The sequence below is a fragment of the Mobula hypostoma genome, chromosome 3, assembly GCF_963921235.1.
Source record: "Mobula hypostoma chromosome 3, sMobHyp1.1, whole genome shotgun sequence".
Taxonomy (NCBI): Eukaryota; Metazoa; Chordata; class Chondrichthyes; order Myliobatiformes; family Myliobatidae; genus Mobula; species Mobula hypostoma.
Window position 1 is genome coordinate 219,962,412 of NC_086099.1, and position 13,229 is coordinate 219,975,640.

General features: G+C 43.3%; 1 protein-coding gene across 6 annotated transcripts in view; it reads left to right on the forward strand.

Moving 5' to 3' along the window:
• Positions 1 to 6,221: 6,221 nt before the first annotated feature.
• The window catches only part of sec22c (SEC22 homolog C, vesicle trafficking protein), a 98,806-nt gene continuing 91,798 nt past the window's right edge, over positions 6,222 to 13,229 (forward strand). For all 6 annotated transcript variants that reach the window (XM_063044553.1, XM_063044555.1, XM_063044556.1 and 3 more), the window contains exon 1: positions 6,222 to 6,352. The gene's annotated coding sequence lies outside the window, so the exon portion shown is untranslated. The remainder of the gene's footprint in view (positions 6,353 to 13,229) is intronic.

Genomic DNA, 13,229 nt, shown 5'->3' on the forward strand with positions numbered 1-13,229 from the left:
GGGGTGAAGCCCAAGGGCTCTTCATTCTTAGAGCATAGTCTATCAGTCATTTCATCAAGCTCTCTATAGTCCTTCAAAGTTCAAAGTAAATTTTATTATCTAAGTACGTATTTGTCACCATATACAATCCTGTGTTTGATTTTCTTGTGGGCATACTCAACAAACCAAAAGAATAGTAACCATAATAGAATCAATGAACAACCCGCCCAATGACTCTGTTACTGCAGGGTTTTGGCAGAAATAAAAGATCACCCATGATCTTATCAAATAGCAGAACAGGTGCAAGTGACGAGACGAGAACTTTGTTTTCTACTGTTAGATTACAAATGAAAAATACTCCATCGGTGGTAAAGTCCTTAGGAATGTCCTAAAGTCACAATTAGTATTGTATACATGTTAGGGCTAGTAATTAGGAAACACAAACTGAGATTTAAAGTAAGTATTCACATTGCTACAGCCTGGTTTCTTTTACTACAAGCTACTATTGAAACAGAAACTGTAACATGACACTGAGGAATTAGTTCCTGAAAAGGCAAGTATGAGCCTTGGAATTTGACTGCAGGTGGAAACAATGCAGGTGCTTGTAATACCAAAATGTTTCAGTCATCAGTATTCAAGTTCAGTTTATCGTCATTCAATCGCACACATGTATACTGCCAGTTGTAACAACATTCCCCGGACCAAGGTGCAAAACACAGTACAGTACATAAAACTCACACACAGAACACATGAAGTATTACCACCAATAAATGAACAATTAATAGTGTGGACATGGTGGAGGATTACAAATACCTGGGGATATGAATGGACAATAAACTGGACTGGTCAAAGAACACTGAGGCTGTCTACAAGAAGGGTCAGAGCTGTCTCTATTTCCTGAGGAGACTGAGGTCCTTTAACATCTGCCGGACGATGCTGAGGATGTTCTATGAGTCTGTGGTGGTCAGTGCTATCATGTTTGCTGTTGTGTGCTGGGGCAGCAGGCTGAGGGTAGCAAACACCAACAGAATCAACAAACTCACTCATAAGGCCAGTGATGTTGTGGGGATGGAACTGGACTCTCTGACGGTGGTGTCTGAAAAGAGGATGCTGTCCAAATTGCATGCCATCTTGGACAATGTCTCCCATCCACTACATAATGTACTGGGTGGGCACAGGAGTACATTCAGCCAGAGACTCATTCCACCGAGATGCAACACAGAGCATCATAGGAAGTCATTCCTGCCTGTGGCCATCAAACTTTACAACTCCTCCCTTGGAGGGTCAGACACCCTGAGCCAATAGGTTGGTCCTGGACTTATTTCATAATTTACTGGCATTATTTACATATTACTATTTAACTATTTATGGTTCTATTACTATTTATTATTTATGGTGCAACTGTAACGAAAACCAATTTCTCCTGGGATCAATAAAGTATGACTATGACTATGACTATAAGATGCATATAGAATACAAGTTAAAAAGTAAACAGATTAACACTACTGACACTTCATACATGATGCTGTGGTACATCCTGTCTGATGGTAGGAGGCCAGAGATTGTTAAAAGGATGAGAGGAATCATTGATTAGTGCACAGTAATTTACCCATTGCCCATACTATACCTGCAACTACACAAGATCACTTATCCTGTTGAAAGCATTTTAAAATGTATTTGAGAATAGTGATTTTTAAAAAAAAAAGATTAGCTTTATTTGTCACACGTACAGTGAAACATTGAAGTACAGTGAAATGCATAGCTTATGATAACGACCGACACAGTGTCTGAGGATTGTGTTGGGGGCAGCCCTTGGGTATCACCATGCTTCGGCACCAAATAGCATGACTAAAGCTTACAACCCTAACTCATACGCCTTTGGACTACAGGAGGAAACGAGAGCACCTGGAAGGAGCCCATGCGGTTACAGGGAGAGCTCCTTACAGACAGCCATTGGGAACTGAATCCTGATCAGTGACTGCTAGTGCTGTAAAGCAATTGGACAAACTACTACGAAACCATGCCACCATGCCTATGAAAGGTCATTGATGGGGAAGGTCCTCCCACTGCCTGCTGAGTATTTCTAATGTTTTCTGTTCTGGATGCAGTTTATTTTCAAGACTAATTATTTCCCATGAAAGGCCATTGGCATGAAACATACGGCATAAAACATTATGAGATTTTCCAGCATTTTCTGCCTCTTCATAGGCAACTGAGGAAGGGGGAGAGGAGAAGAGGGCTAGTAAATTGTTACACGTACTGACAGTGAAAATCTTTTATGTACCATCCACATAGATCATTTCATCACATCAGTACATCAAAGTAGTACAAGGAAAAAGCAGTAACAGAATGCAGAAAAAGTGTTACAGTTGCAGAGAAGGTACAGTGCAGGCAGACAATAAGGTGCAAGGCTATAAAGAGGTAGATTGTGAGGTCAAGAATCCATCTTACCGCTCTAGGGAACTGTTCAAAATTCTTATAACAGCAGAGTAGAAGCTGTTCTTGAGTCTGGCGATACATCCTTTCAGACTTTTGTATCTTCTGCCTGATGGTAGGGGGTGAAGTGGGACTGTCAGGGATGGGTGGGGTCTTTGATTATGTTAATAATAATGATAAGGTTCAAAGGTCCAATTTGATGTCGGAAAAATGTATACAACATACATCCTGAAATGCCTTTTGTTTGCAAACATCCACAAAAACAGAGAAGTGCCCCAAAGGATGAACGACAGTTAAACATAATAACCCCGAAGTCTCCCCCCCAGCTCCCCTCCCTCCCGCGTGGAAGTGGCAGCGAGCAACAATCCCCTCTCCCCCACTGGCATAAAAAGCAAACATTGGCACCACCACTGAGCACTCGATGTGAGCAAAGCAATAGCAAAGACACAGACTTGCAGTTACCTCAAAGACTTTGCGTTTCATCCGGCATTCAACATAGGCTCTCTCTCTCTCCCAATAAGGGAGAAGGAGGTGTCTCCATTTTCTCAGCGAGTGCGGAGGCATAACAAATACTTGCTGGTTTACGATGTTAAAAGTCCGTTACGTCGCTTTTTCTGAGCTCTATTCTCAAATATCGCAAAGATCTCGGGTCTTTGAGTGCACAGCAGTAGATTTTTCCGACCTCTCCTGACAACACATGGGTCTCCTGCTATGACACTGACTCTCGATCTGCCCGTCTCCAAAGCCCTGAGATCTTAGGCCTTCAAATCTGAGCTGGGCTCTCAGGTCGAACCCTTGGCGTGCCAAACAGCCAATCCTGAAACTCAGAGAACGGGTCCCATTCCCGTAAAGAACCGAAGTCAGCGTGTAACTCCAGGTCAGGGTCTTCAAAAGAACCCTGAAAAGGAAAAATAAATTAGGATATTAAAAATGGAAAAAGAGATGTTTCCGAAGATGCAAGCAAAGGAGTTGCCGTTTAGCGCCATCTTAACTTCACACCGCCTCTGCGGATAATAACTATTTACAGGTTTCCCCCGCCATCCGAAGATAGAGCGTTCCTATGAAACGGTTCATGAGCTGAAATGTCATAAAATGAAGAAACAATTACCGTTTATTTATATGGGAAAATTTTGTGAGCATTCGCAGACCCAAAAATAACCTACCAAATCATGCCAAACAACACATAAAACCTAAAGTAACAGTAACACATAGTAAAAGCAGGAATGATATGATAAATACACAGCCTATATAAAGTAGAAATACTTTTCTACAATCATTGCTGCACTGTCCACCGTAGCGAAAATCTCACACAAGCACTCTCAGCAGAAACACTCTCTCCAGTAACCTTTAAGCTATGAAGCTGCCAAATCATACCAAATAACACCTAAAAATACACAGCCTTTATAAAGTAGAAATAATGTATGTACAGTGTATTATCACTTACTGGAATCGGGACAGCGTCCAGCAGACTGATGATGGTGTGTTAGACTGAGTCGTTGCAGGCTGGGTGGTGCAGTGGCCCCCACTCTCCGGGCCACTAACCGATACCGATCCGCGAAGCACGCAGGGGTGCAGCGGTAGCCGGGAGGCACACAGCACATCTTTAAGAAAAAAGCTGAAACAAACATGCTAATTAATTAGGTGCCGCCCGTAATTGTCGGCCTAGATCAGTGCCGATTTCCGATTGCGTCGTGTCTGATCTGGGCCGACAATTACGTGTTGGCGGCACCTAATTAATTAGCATGTTTATTTTGGCTTTTTTCTTAAAGATGTGCTGTGTGCCCCTCGGCTACCTTTGCATTCTCCGCGAATCGGTATCTGTCTGTGGCCTGGGGGTTGGGGTGGTGGGACACTGGGGTATCATCTCGTCATCTGTTTCCATTAGAGTAGGCAGCTCATCTTCTTCTATCTCTGCCCGCCTCGATGTCGAAGTTCGAGGTTCGTCGTCTGCTGTGGCTGATGTGGAAGGCTTGCTTGACTGCTGAGCCTCGCACATTTTTCTATCACACAGTTCTTTAATAAGGACTCAAACCATCCTGCAAATATCTCCTAAACCGACGTACCCTTTCAAAATTAATGTCGTACTTTATCATTACTCATTTGGTTTTGATTGTTATCCTTTTTTCTTCCAATTGCATCAGCTCTTCATTTGTCAGTTCTTGGTGATGGGATGCCAAAACCTCTTCAACATCATGTTCGTCAGCTTCCACAAGCCAAACTCACGTTGTCCTTACTTCATTCACCACGATCGAAACACTTAATTATGTCTAGTTTTACGCTAAGTGTAACACCCTTACGAGCTCTTTCAGGCTTTTCCGATACCATAGAACTCATCTTGCAAACGACTGCTCACAGGCACGTGTTAAAGCAATGCTGTTCTGAATCCGGGGGGAGAGTGGCTGCTCGGGGCACGCTGCCTTTTATCGCGCGCTGAATTTTTTTCATAACAGTGAAAACACCTTCTGAAAGCGAAAACAGGGTACTAATGTAGGTCTTTCATAACAGTGAAGTTTCGTAAAGCGAACGTTCGAAAAGCGGGGGACACTTGTATAGAGTGCTTTTCATACTGATGCTGTAATTCAACGTACTTTACAATAGGATAAAATTGCAAACATGAAAATAGAATAAAAATAAAAATGAAAATAAAAGACAAAATGATGTTGGTTAAATAGGTTTTGAGCTGGCATTTAAAATTGTCATCTGCATCCGTATCTGCATCCCTTATAGTTTTAGGTATTGAATTCCACAGTTTAGGAAGTTAGTTTAATAAAAATGACAAAACAAACTATGCTGGCAGTTTTACTGAGGCAGCAGAAAGTGCAGACAGCGTCTATGAGTCTGGAGTCCTCTTGTGGGCTTCACCCAGCACATATTCAGAATAGTCGTTGATGCAAAAGGCGCATTTCACTGTATGTTTTGATGTTTGATAAATAAAGCTAGTCCTTAAAAAAGGAGAGGAGGCTGGATTCTGTGAAGTCCACAACTCTCTGAACTTGTAGGTTTTTTTTTGCAGTCAGGGGCACATCAACTCCATCCACCTTTTTCAGCTGTTGGTACAACTCTGCGGATTCCTGCGGTCATGTGCCACACCATGCTGCGATGATCCAGACAGAATGCTTTCTATGGCTCATCAATAAAAATTGGTAAGGGTTGATGGGGACATTCCGAATTTCTTTAGCCTCCGGAGGAAGTAGAAGTGTTGTTGAGCTTTCTCAGCTGGGGTTGGACCAGGACCAGTTGATGAATTTGAAACTCTCCACCCTCTCTACCTCTACATTGTAGACGTTACACAAAATGCTGGAGGAACTCAGCAGGCCAGGTAGCATCTATGGAAAAGAGAGTAAACAGTCAACGATTCTGGCCGAGAGCCTTCATCAGAATTCTTTTCCACATGAGCTCCTCCAGCATTTTGTGCGTGCGGCTTGGGTTTCCAGCAGCTGCAGATTTTCTCTTGCTTGGGACCATTGATGTGGGGTGGGATTGTGTGCATCGCTTTCCTTCCTGAAGTCTGCGCCAGTTAATTCTCCGCAAATTTGAATTTCCCGCGCTCCGCCACCCAACGGAAACCCACGCGGCGCAGATCTCGCTCTGCTTTGTCTCGAGAACTCGGTCCGGAGAGCTCCGCTCTCGCGAGAGAGAAGTCTTGACGGCATAACTGCCTCTGAATCGGCGGAAGAATGATCATGTCAGGAGGAGCACCATCAGCGGCAGTGCTATGAAATAAAAAGAAGGATTTTATTATGACTCGACTGATTTTTTTGATGCTCGTGACGGAAGACAAGATAAGGCTTGCGGAGTGAGGCTGGTTTGGTAGGCGGACTACAAACTCCAGCATGCTCCGCAGTCCCTGGCGCATGCGCGACTTTGAGTCCCACCCCTCCCCCCTCCTTCCAGGGCGCATGTGCGGCGACGATGAAGCGTCGATAAGAGGCGACAGGTGAGCTCTCTGGAATAAAATCACGGCGGATAACAGCGAAAATGGTGGTGGTCTGGAGTGTCAGCCTGCCAAATGTGACTTAAGTGCGTTATGGGGCGGGTTGGCGGTTGGGAAAATGACCGGCTTTAAGGGGCAGACGTTGTTGCCTCCTCACGGCCCCAAGAACCACCTGAGGATATCCCCGAGGTACAGCGACTGTCCGTCCCGTCGAGACAGAATCTGAATAAGGTTTATTGTCATTGATACATGTCGCGAAATCTGTTGTTCTGCCTCAAAATAGCAAACAAGCAAGTGTTTATGGGTTCAGAAATCTGAAGGGGGAGTCTGAACGAAATACGATTCCATTCTCTCTTCTTGCACCTCAGCAAGATGCGCAAACATCTTGAGTGTTTCAATCAAGTTCCCTCTCATAAAACAGTGGGGTAGTGTTCAGAGACCGTTCAGAAATCTGATGGCAAAGGGAAAGAAACTTCCTAAATCCTTGAGTGTGGGTCTTTCGGCTCCCGTACCTCTTCCCCCATGGTAATAACGTGGAGAGGTTATGTCCCGGAGTTCTTAGCACAGCCGAGCTGCGTGCATGGAATGAGAGCGTGGGCTGTGGGCATGATGTTGATCGGGGGGACAAGCATTAGGCAAGTATTTTTTTTCCGTGGAGCAGCAAACAATCCACCGCCTGTTCAAAGTACATTCAGCAGGCTGACACTTCAGTCTGTTCATCCCATGTTACTCCAGATTCCAGCATCTGCGGTCTCTTCTCTCTTCTTATTGCAGTGGACAGAGGGGTTACATTGCGAAGTCAGAAATTCCGAGCTGTTTTATGAAGGAGTCACGACTGCGATGCAGTTGGAGACTCAGTCAGAATCAGATTTATTATCACTGAGAAAGGTTGTGAAATTTGTTGTTTTGTGGCAGCTGTACAGTGCAAGTCATAAGCTGCATAAAGTTCGAAGTAAATTTATTATCAAAGTACGTATGTCACTGTATACAGCCCTGAGATTCATTTTCTTGTCGGCATTCACAGTAAGTGCAAGGAAACAATAATAATAGTAATAAATAAGCAATAAATATTGGGAACATTGGATCAAGAGAGTCCATAGGTGTGGGAACAATTCAGTATTGGGGTGAGTGAAGTTGAGTGACTTTTATTTGCTCTGTTGAAGGTTGATGATCTGGTGGTGTGAGTCCCGAGTTTCCTGTACTACCTTCCTTAGGGCAGCAGTGAGAAGAGCATAGCTTAGGTGGTGGGGATCCTTGATGACCTTTTCTTGCAAAAGCTCTATGTGGATCTGCTCAATGGTGGGGAGGGCTTTACCCTTGATGGACTGGGCCATTCCCACTACTTTTTGTAGGATTTTCCTTTCAAGGATATAAGTTAATAGTGAAAAGGGGGGATAGTGAGGTAGTGTTCATGGTCCCATTCAGAAATGTGATGAACAGAGGGGAAGAAGCTATCCTTACGTTGAGCCACCTGAGCGGGTATATGGAGCCTGAGTTTTACCTGTCATCTGATTGTATAGAAAGTACAACTCGGAACAAGAGCCACAACCCAACGCTCTGCTTTGGTGTTTATGTGCCAACTAAATCACAATCTTTCCATATCTTGTTATCACCTTTCTCTATAAACTGCACGTTTGAGTGGGCGTGCAGTAACTGAAATGCTGCCATGCACATAGCCTTTCTTGCTGTGTTGCTGGAATTTTCTTTCATATAATAATATAATTTTGTAATCTAGTTAATATAATTGTGAAATGCCATGTAATTGTGTTAATGAATATAATCTATAAATGTTAAAGGAGTATTTGCCTATATTTCCCACTCAAGCTGTGCAGAACAGAATAATCACTCACTGGGGAAGAAATAATCATCCTTAGATCCTCTCTATACCTCTCACCTTAAACCATAAGACACGGGAACAGAATTAGGCCATTCGGCACATCCAGTCTGCTCTACCATTCAATCATGGCTGATTTTTTTTCTCCTCGTAACCTCAATCTCTTGTCTTCTCATTACTTTTGGTGCCCATACTACTCAAAAAAGCCTATAAATCTGTACTTCTGATAAACCCATTGACTTGACATACACAGTCTTCTGTAGTAATGAATTCCATACATTCACTGCCCTCTGGCTAAAGGAATTCCTCCTCATCTTTATTCTGAACAGATGTCCCTCTATTCTGAGGCCCTAGACTTCCCCCACTATTGGAAACATTCTCTCCATGTCCACTCTATCTAATCCTTTCAGTATTTGATAGCTTTCAATGCAATTTGCCCTCATTCTTTTAAACTCCAGTGAGTACAGGCCCAGAGCTATCAAATGCTCCTCATAGAAATGGTGCAATAAACTGATCAAAATACTGACCAATGCCTTATAAAGTCTCAGCATTACATCTTTGCTTTTTTTATTCTAGCCCTCTTGAAATAAATGTTAACATTGCATTTGCCTTCCTTACTACCAGCTAATCACGTGCCTTCTCTTTGTAGATACACTGCTATAGGTAGTATAGGTATATTTGACTGTTTACACTATCATTTCCCTCATAATTTTTAGTTTACTTCTATCAGGTGTCCTCCAAGCCGCCTTCGCTGCAAAGAAAACAAACCCAACCCATATTGCCTGTGCTTGTGAATGAAGTGCTTCATTGTAGGCAATATTCTCTGCACCACCTCTGGTGTAATCCCATCCATCTAATAAAGTTGAAGTTGTGTTTATTACCATATGCACAAGAACGTGTTTACATGGTGCAGTGAAAAACTTACATACAGCAGCCACAAAATACTGGAGGAACTCAACAGGTCAGGCAGCAGCTATTGAGAAGAATTAACATTCAACTTTTTGGGATGAAACCCTTCAGCAGGCTGAAGGGTTTCAGTCTGAAATGTCAACTGTTTCAGGGAAGCAGAGGGGTGCCTATGAGATTGGTGGACTGGGCCGTGTTCAAGGAACTCATCAGAGGTTGTCTCGGATTTTATAAAAACAATAGTAGATGAGTTTGTTCCTACAGTGTCGTTCAGAGTACTCCCCAATCAGAGACCCTGAATGAACCATGAAATCCACAATCTGACGAGGGCTGGATCAGTGGTATTCGGGTCTGGTGGTTAAAGGAGGATACCAGGTGCAGGAACGTTCTCTGGAAAACCATCTAACATGCAAAGTGGCACTTCTGGACCAGACTGAGATGACTGAAGAATGCTCAACAGCTGTGGTAGGGCTTGAATGCCATCACCTCCTACAAAGTGAAACCAAGCAGCATAGGTGACAACAAGGCTTTGCTCCCAGATGAGCTCAATGCCTGTTATGTTCACTTTGACCATCAAAACATGGAGGCACCTTCATGAACTCCCATGGCCCCCGATGACAGTCTGATGACAACATGAGAGCATCCTTGAGGAGGAGGAACCCACGGAAAGCATCTGGCCCAGATGGGGTGCCTGGCTGAGTACTGAAGACCTGTGCTGATCAACTGGCTGGAGTGTTCACAGATATTTTTAACCTCTCACTTCAGCAGTCTGAGGTACTCACCTGCTTCAAGCAGGATTGAATTATACTGGTGCCTAAGAAGAATGTAGTAACCTGCCTTAACGACTATTGCCTAGTAGCACTTACATCCACAGTGATGAAGTGCTTTGAGAGGTTGGTAATGAGATATATCAACTCCTGTCTGAGAAGTGACTTGGGTCCATTCCAATTTGCCTGCCATCACAGAGGTCCAGGACAGATACCATTTAATCGGCTCTTTATTCAACCCTTGAACATCTAGACAGTGAAAATGGATACATTGGGATGCTCTTCATTGACTATGGCTTGGTATTCAATACTGTCATTCCCCAGTCAGTTTGGATTGGTGATAACATCTCCTCCACAACCTCCATCAGCACAGGTGTACCACAGAGCTGTGCGCTTAGCCGTGTGCCATACTCACTTCACATTTATTACTGTGACTAGGCACAGCTCCAACGCCATGTTCAAGTTTGCTGATGACACCATTCTCGTAGGTTGAATCAAAGGTGGTGACAAATCAGCATATAGGAGGGAATTTGAAAATCTGGCTGAGTGCTGCCACAAAGCAGCCTCTCAATCAATGCCAACAAGATCAAGGATCTGAATTTTGGCTTCGTGAGGAGAAAGCTGGAAGTTCATGAGCCAGTCCTCATCGGGGATCAGAGGTGGAGAGGGTCAGCAACTTTAAATTCTTTGGAGTTATCGTTGGAGGATTTGTCTTAGGATCAGCACACAAGTGCAATTACGAAGAAAGCCCAGCAGTGCCTCAACTTGTTAGAAGTTTGCAAAGATTCAGCATATCATCTAAAACTTTGTCAAACTTTTATAGATGTGTGGTGGAACGTGTATTGATTGACTGCATCACAGCCTGGTATGGAAACGCAAAGTTCAAAGTAAATTTATTATCAAAGTACATATTTCACCATATAAAACCCTGAGATTCATTTCCTTGTGGTCATTCACAGTAAATCCAAAGAAGCAAGTAAAAAAAACCAAAATAATAATAAATAAATAAGCAATAGATATCGAGGATATGAGATGAAGAGTCCTTGGTGAGTCCATAGGTTCGGATGTTCCAGGGTTGATTAAAGAGCCAATGAAATGGCATCTCCTGTTGACCTGTTGTGAGAGTAGGCAAATTAGAATGGATCCAAGTCACTCCTTGGGCAGGAATTGATAGGTTTCATCACCAACCTCAGCCATTGATCTGTTTCACTGGTAGGCGAATTGCAGTGGGTTGATTTGTCTGGAAGACGAGAGTTTATGCATATCATGACCAGCCTCCTGTAAATGCAGTATGTGGGAACTGATGGAAACCTGGGGATTACCACTTAAACGCAGAGTCTTTGAGTTTCAGTTGCAGTCTGGATATTGGGACTGGTGAAGTTACTTGGAGCACTTTTTTCCCAGGAGATAGTTACAATTGTTTAGATTGGACTGTAAAATTGACTAGACAAGAGGGACAAGTGTATGGACATCTGGAAAGTAGCGTTGGAGGAAGCTCACCCCTGTGCTTGTCCAGCTATTCTCGCAGCTGGTGTCAGTGAACGCAAGGTCCACAGTTAGGATGTGTAAACTATCCACAGTACCGTGATACAGGTTCATTTAAATTTACGGAGTGGAAAGGAATGTGGTAGTGTTAGGTGACAGTTTAACAAGGGCAATAGATACTTCTCTGTAAGTCCAGAGTGAATTTATTATCACAGGTTATGTCACCATATACTACATGAGATTCATTTTCTTGCGGGCATTCATAGTAGAACAGAGAAATACAATAGAATCAATGAAAAGCTACATACACAACACAGATGGATAAACAACCAATGTGTAAAAGAAGACAAACTATGCAAATACAATAAAAGACAAATATTAATAAATAATACTGAGAACATAAGCTGTAAAATCATTGAAAGTGGGTCTGTAGGTTATGGAATCAGTTCAGAGTTGAGGTGAGTGAAGCTATTCACTCTGGTTCCGGAGTCTGCTGCTGGAAGGGTAGTAACTGTTCCTGACGCTGGTAGTGTGTGTCCTGAGGCTCCTGTACTTCCTGATGGCAGCAGCGAGAAACGGCACAACCTGGATGGGGGGGGATGCTTTCTTGCGACAGCGCTCCTTGTAGATGTGCTAAGTGGTGGGGAAGGCTTTTCCTGTGATGAGTTGAGCTGTATTCACGACATATTCTTGGGCATTGGAGTTTCCATACCAGGCCGTGATGCAACCGGGCAGGCTACTCTTCACTGTGACTCTATAGAGGTTTGACAAAGTTTTAGATAGCATGCATAAACTTCGAAGAAAGCAGAGGCGCTGTTGTGCCTTCGTTGCAATGGTCTCATCAGACCTACTCCCATGTTGCCACATTATTCTGCCAAAACAAAAGTCTTATTCTATCTTTAACCTCTTTTCTTAGTGGTCACCATATGTGGTGACATAGACATACTTTGATAATAAATTTACTTTGAATTTTGAGTTGAAAAGTAGCAGATTTCCACAGAAACCATAGAAAACCGTAGAAAAACTACAGCACATAAACAGGCCTTTTGGCCCTTCTTGGCTGTACCGAACCATTTTCTGCCTAGTCCCACTGACCTGCACACGGACCATATCCCTCCATACACCTCCCATCCGTGTATCTGTCCAATTTATTCTTAAATGTTAAAAAAGAACCTGCATTTACCACGTCGTCTGGCAGCTCATTCCATACTCCCACCACTCTCTGTGTGAAGAAGCCCCTCCCCAATGTTCCCTTTAAACTTTTCCCCCCTCACCCTTAACCCATGTCCTCTGGTTTTTTTCTCCCTCCCCTTGCCTCAGTGGAAAAAGCCTGCTTGCATTCACTCTATCTATACCCATCATAATTTTATATACCTCTATCAAATCTCCCCTCATTCTTCTACGCTCCAGGGAATAAAGTCCTAACCTATTCAACCTTTCTCTGTAACTGAGTTTCTCAAGTCCCGGCAACATCCTTGTAAACCTTCTCTGCACTCCTTCAACCTTATTAATATCCTTCCTGTAATTTGGTGACCAAAACTGAACACAATACTCCAGATTCGGCCTCACCAATGCCTTATACAACCTCATCATAACAGTTTCAGCAAAGGAAGCCCAAGAAATTGGTAAGAAAAGAGAAATAAGAATATGAGAGTAATCTGGTAAGAAATATAAAGAAGGCTGTAAACATTAGTAGAGCAATGCACATAGGAAAATATTGCTGGAGTTCGATATGGGTCTTTTGCAAATGGCACTGGAAAGTTACATTTGTTGTATGGTAGTGTAGTGGTTAGCACACCGCTATACAGTACCAGTGACCCGGGTTTAGTTCTTGCTGCTGTCTGAAGGGAGTTTGTACGTTCTCTCCGTGACCGCATGGGTTTCCTCC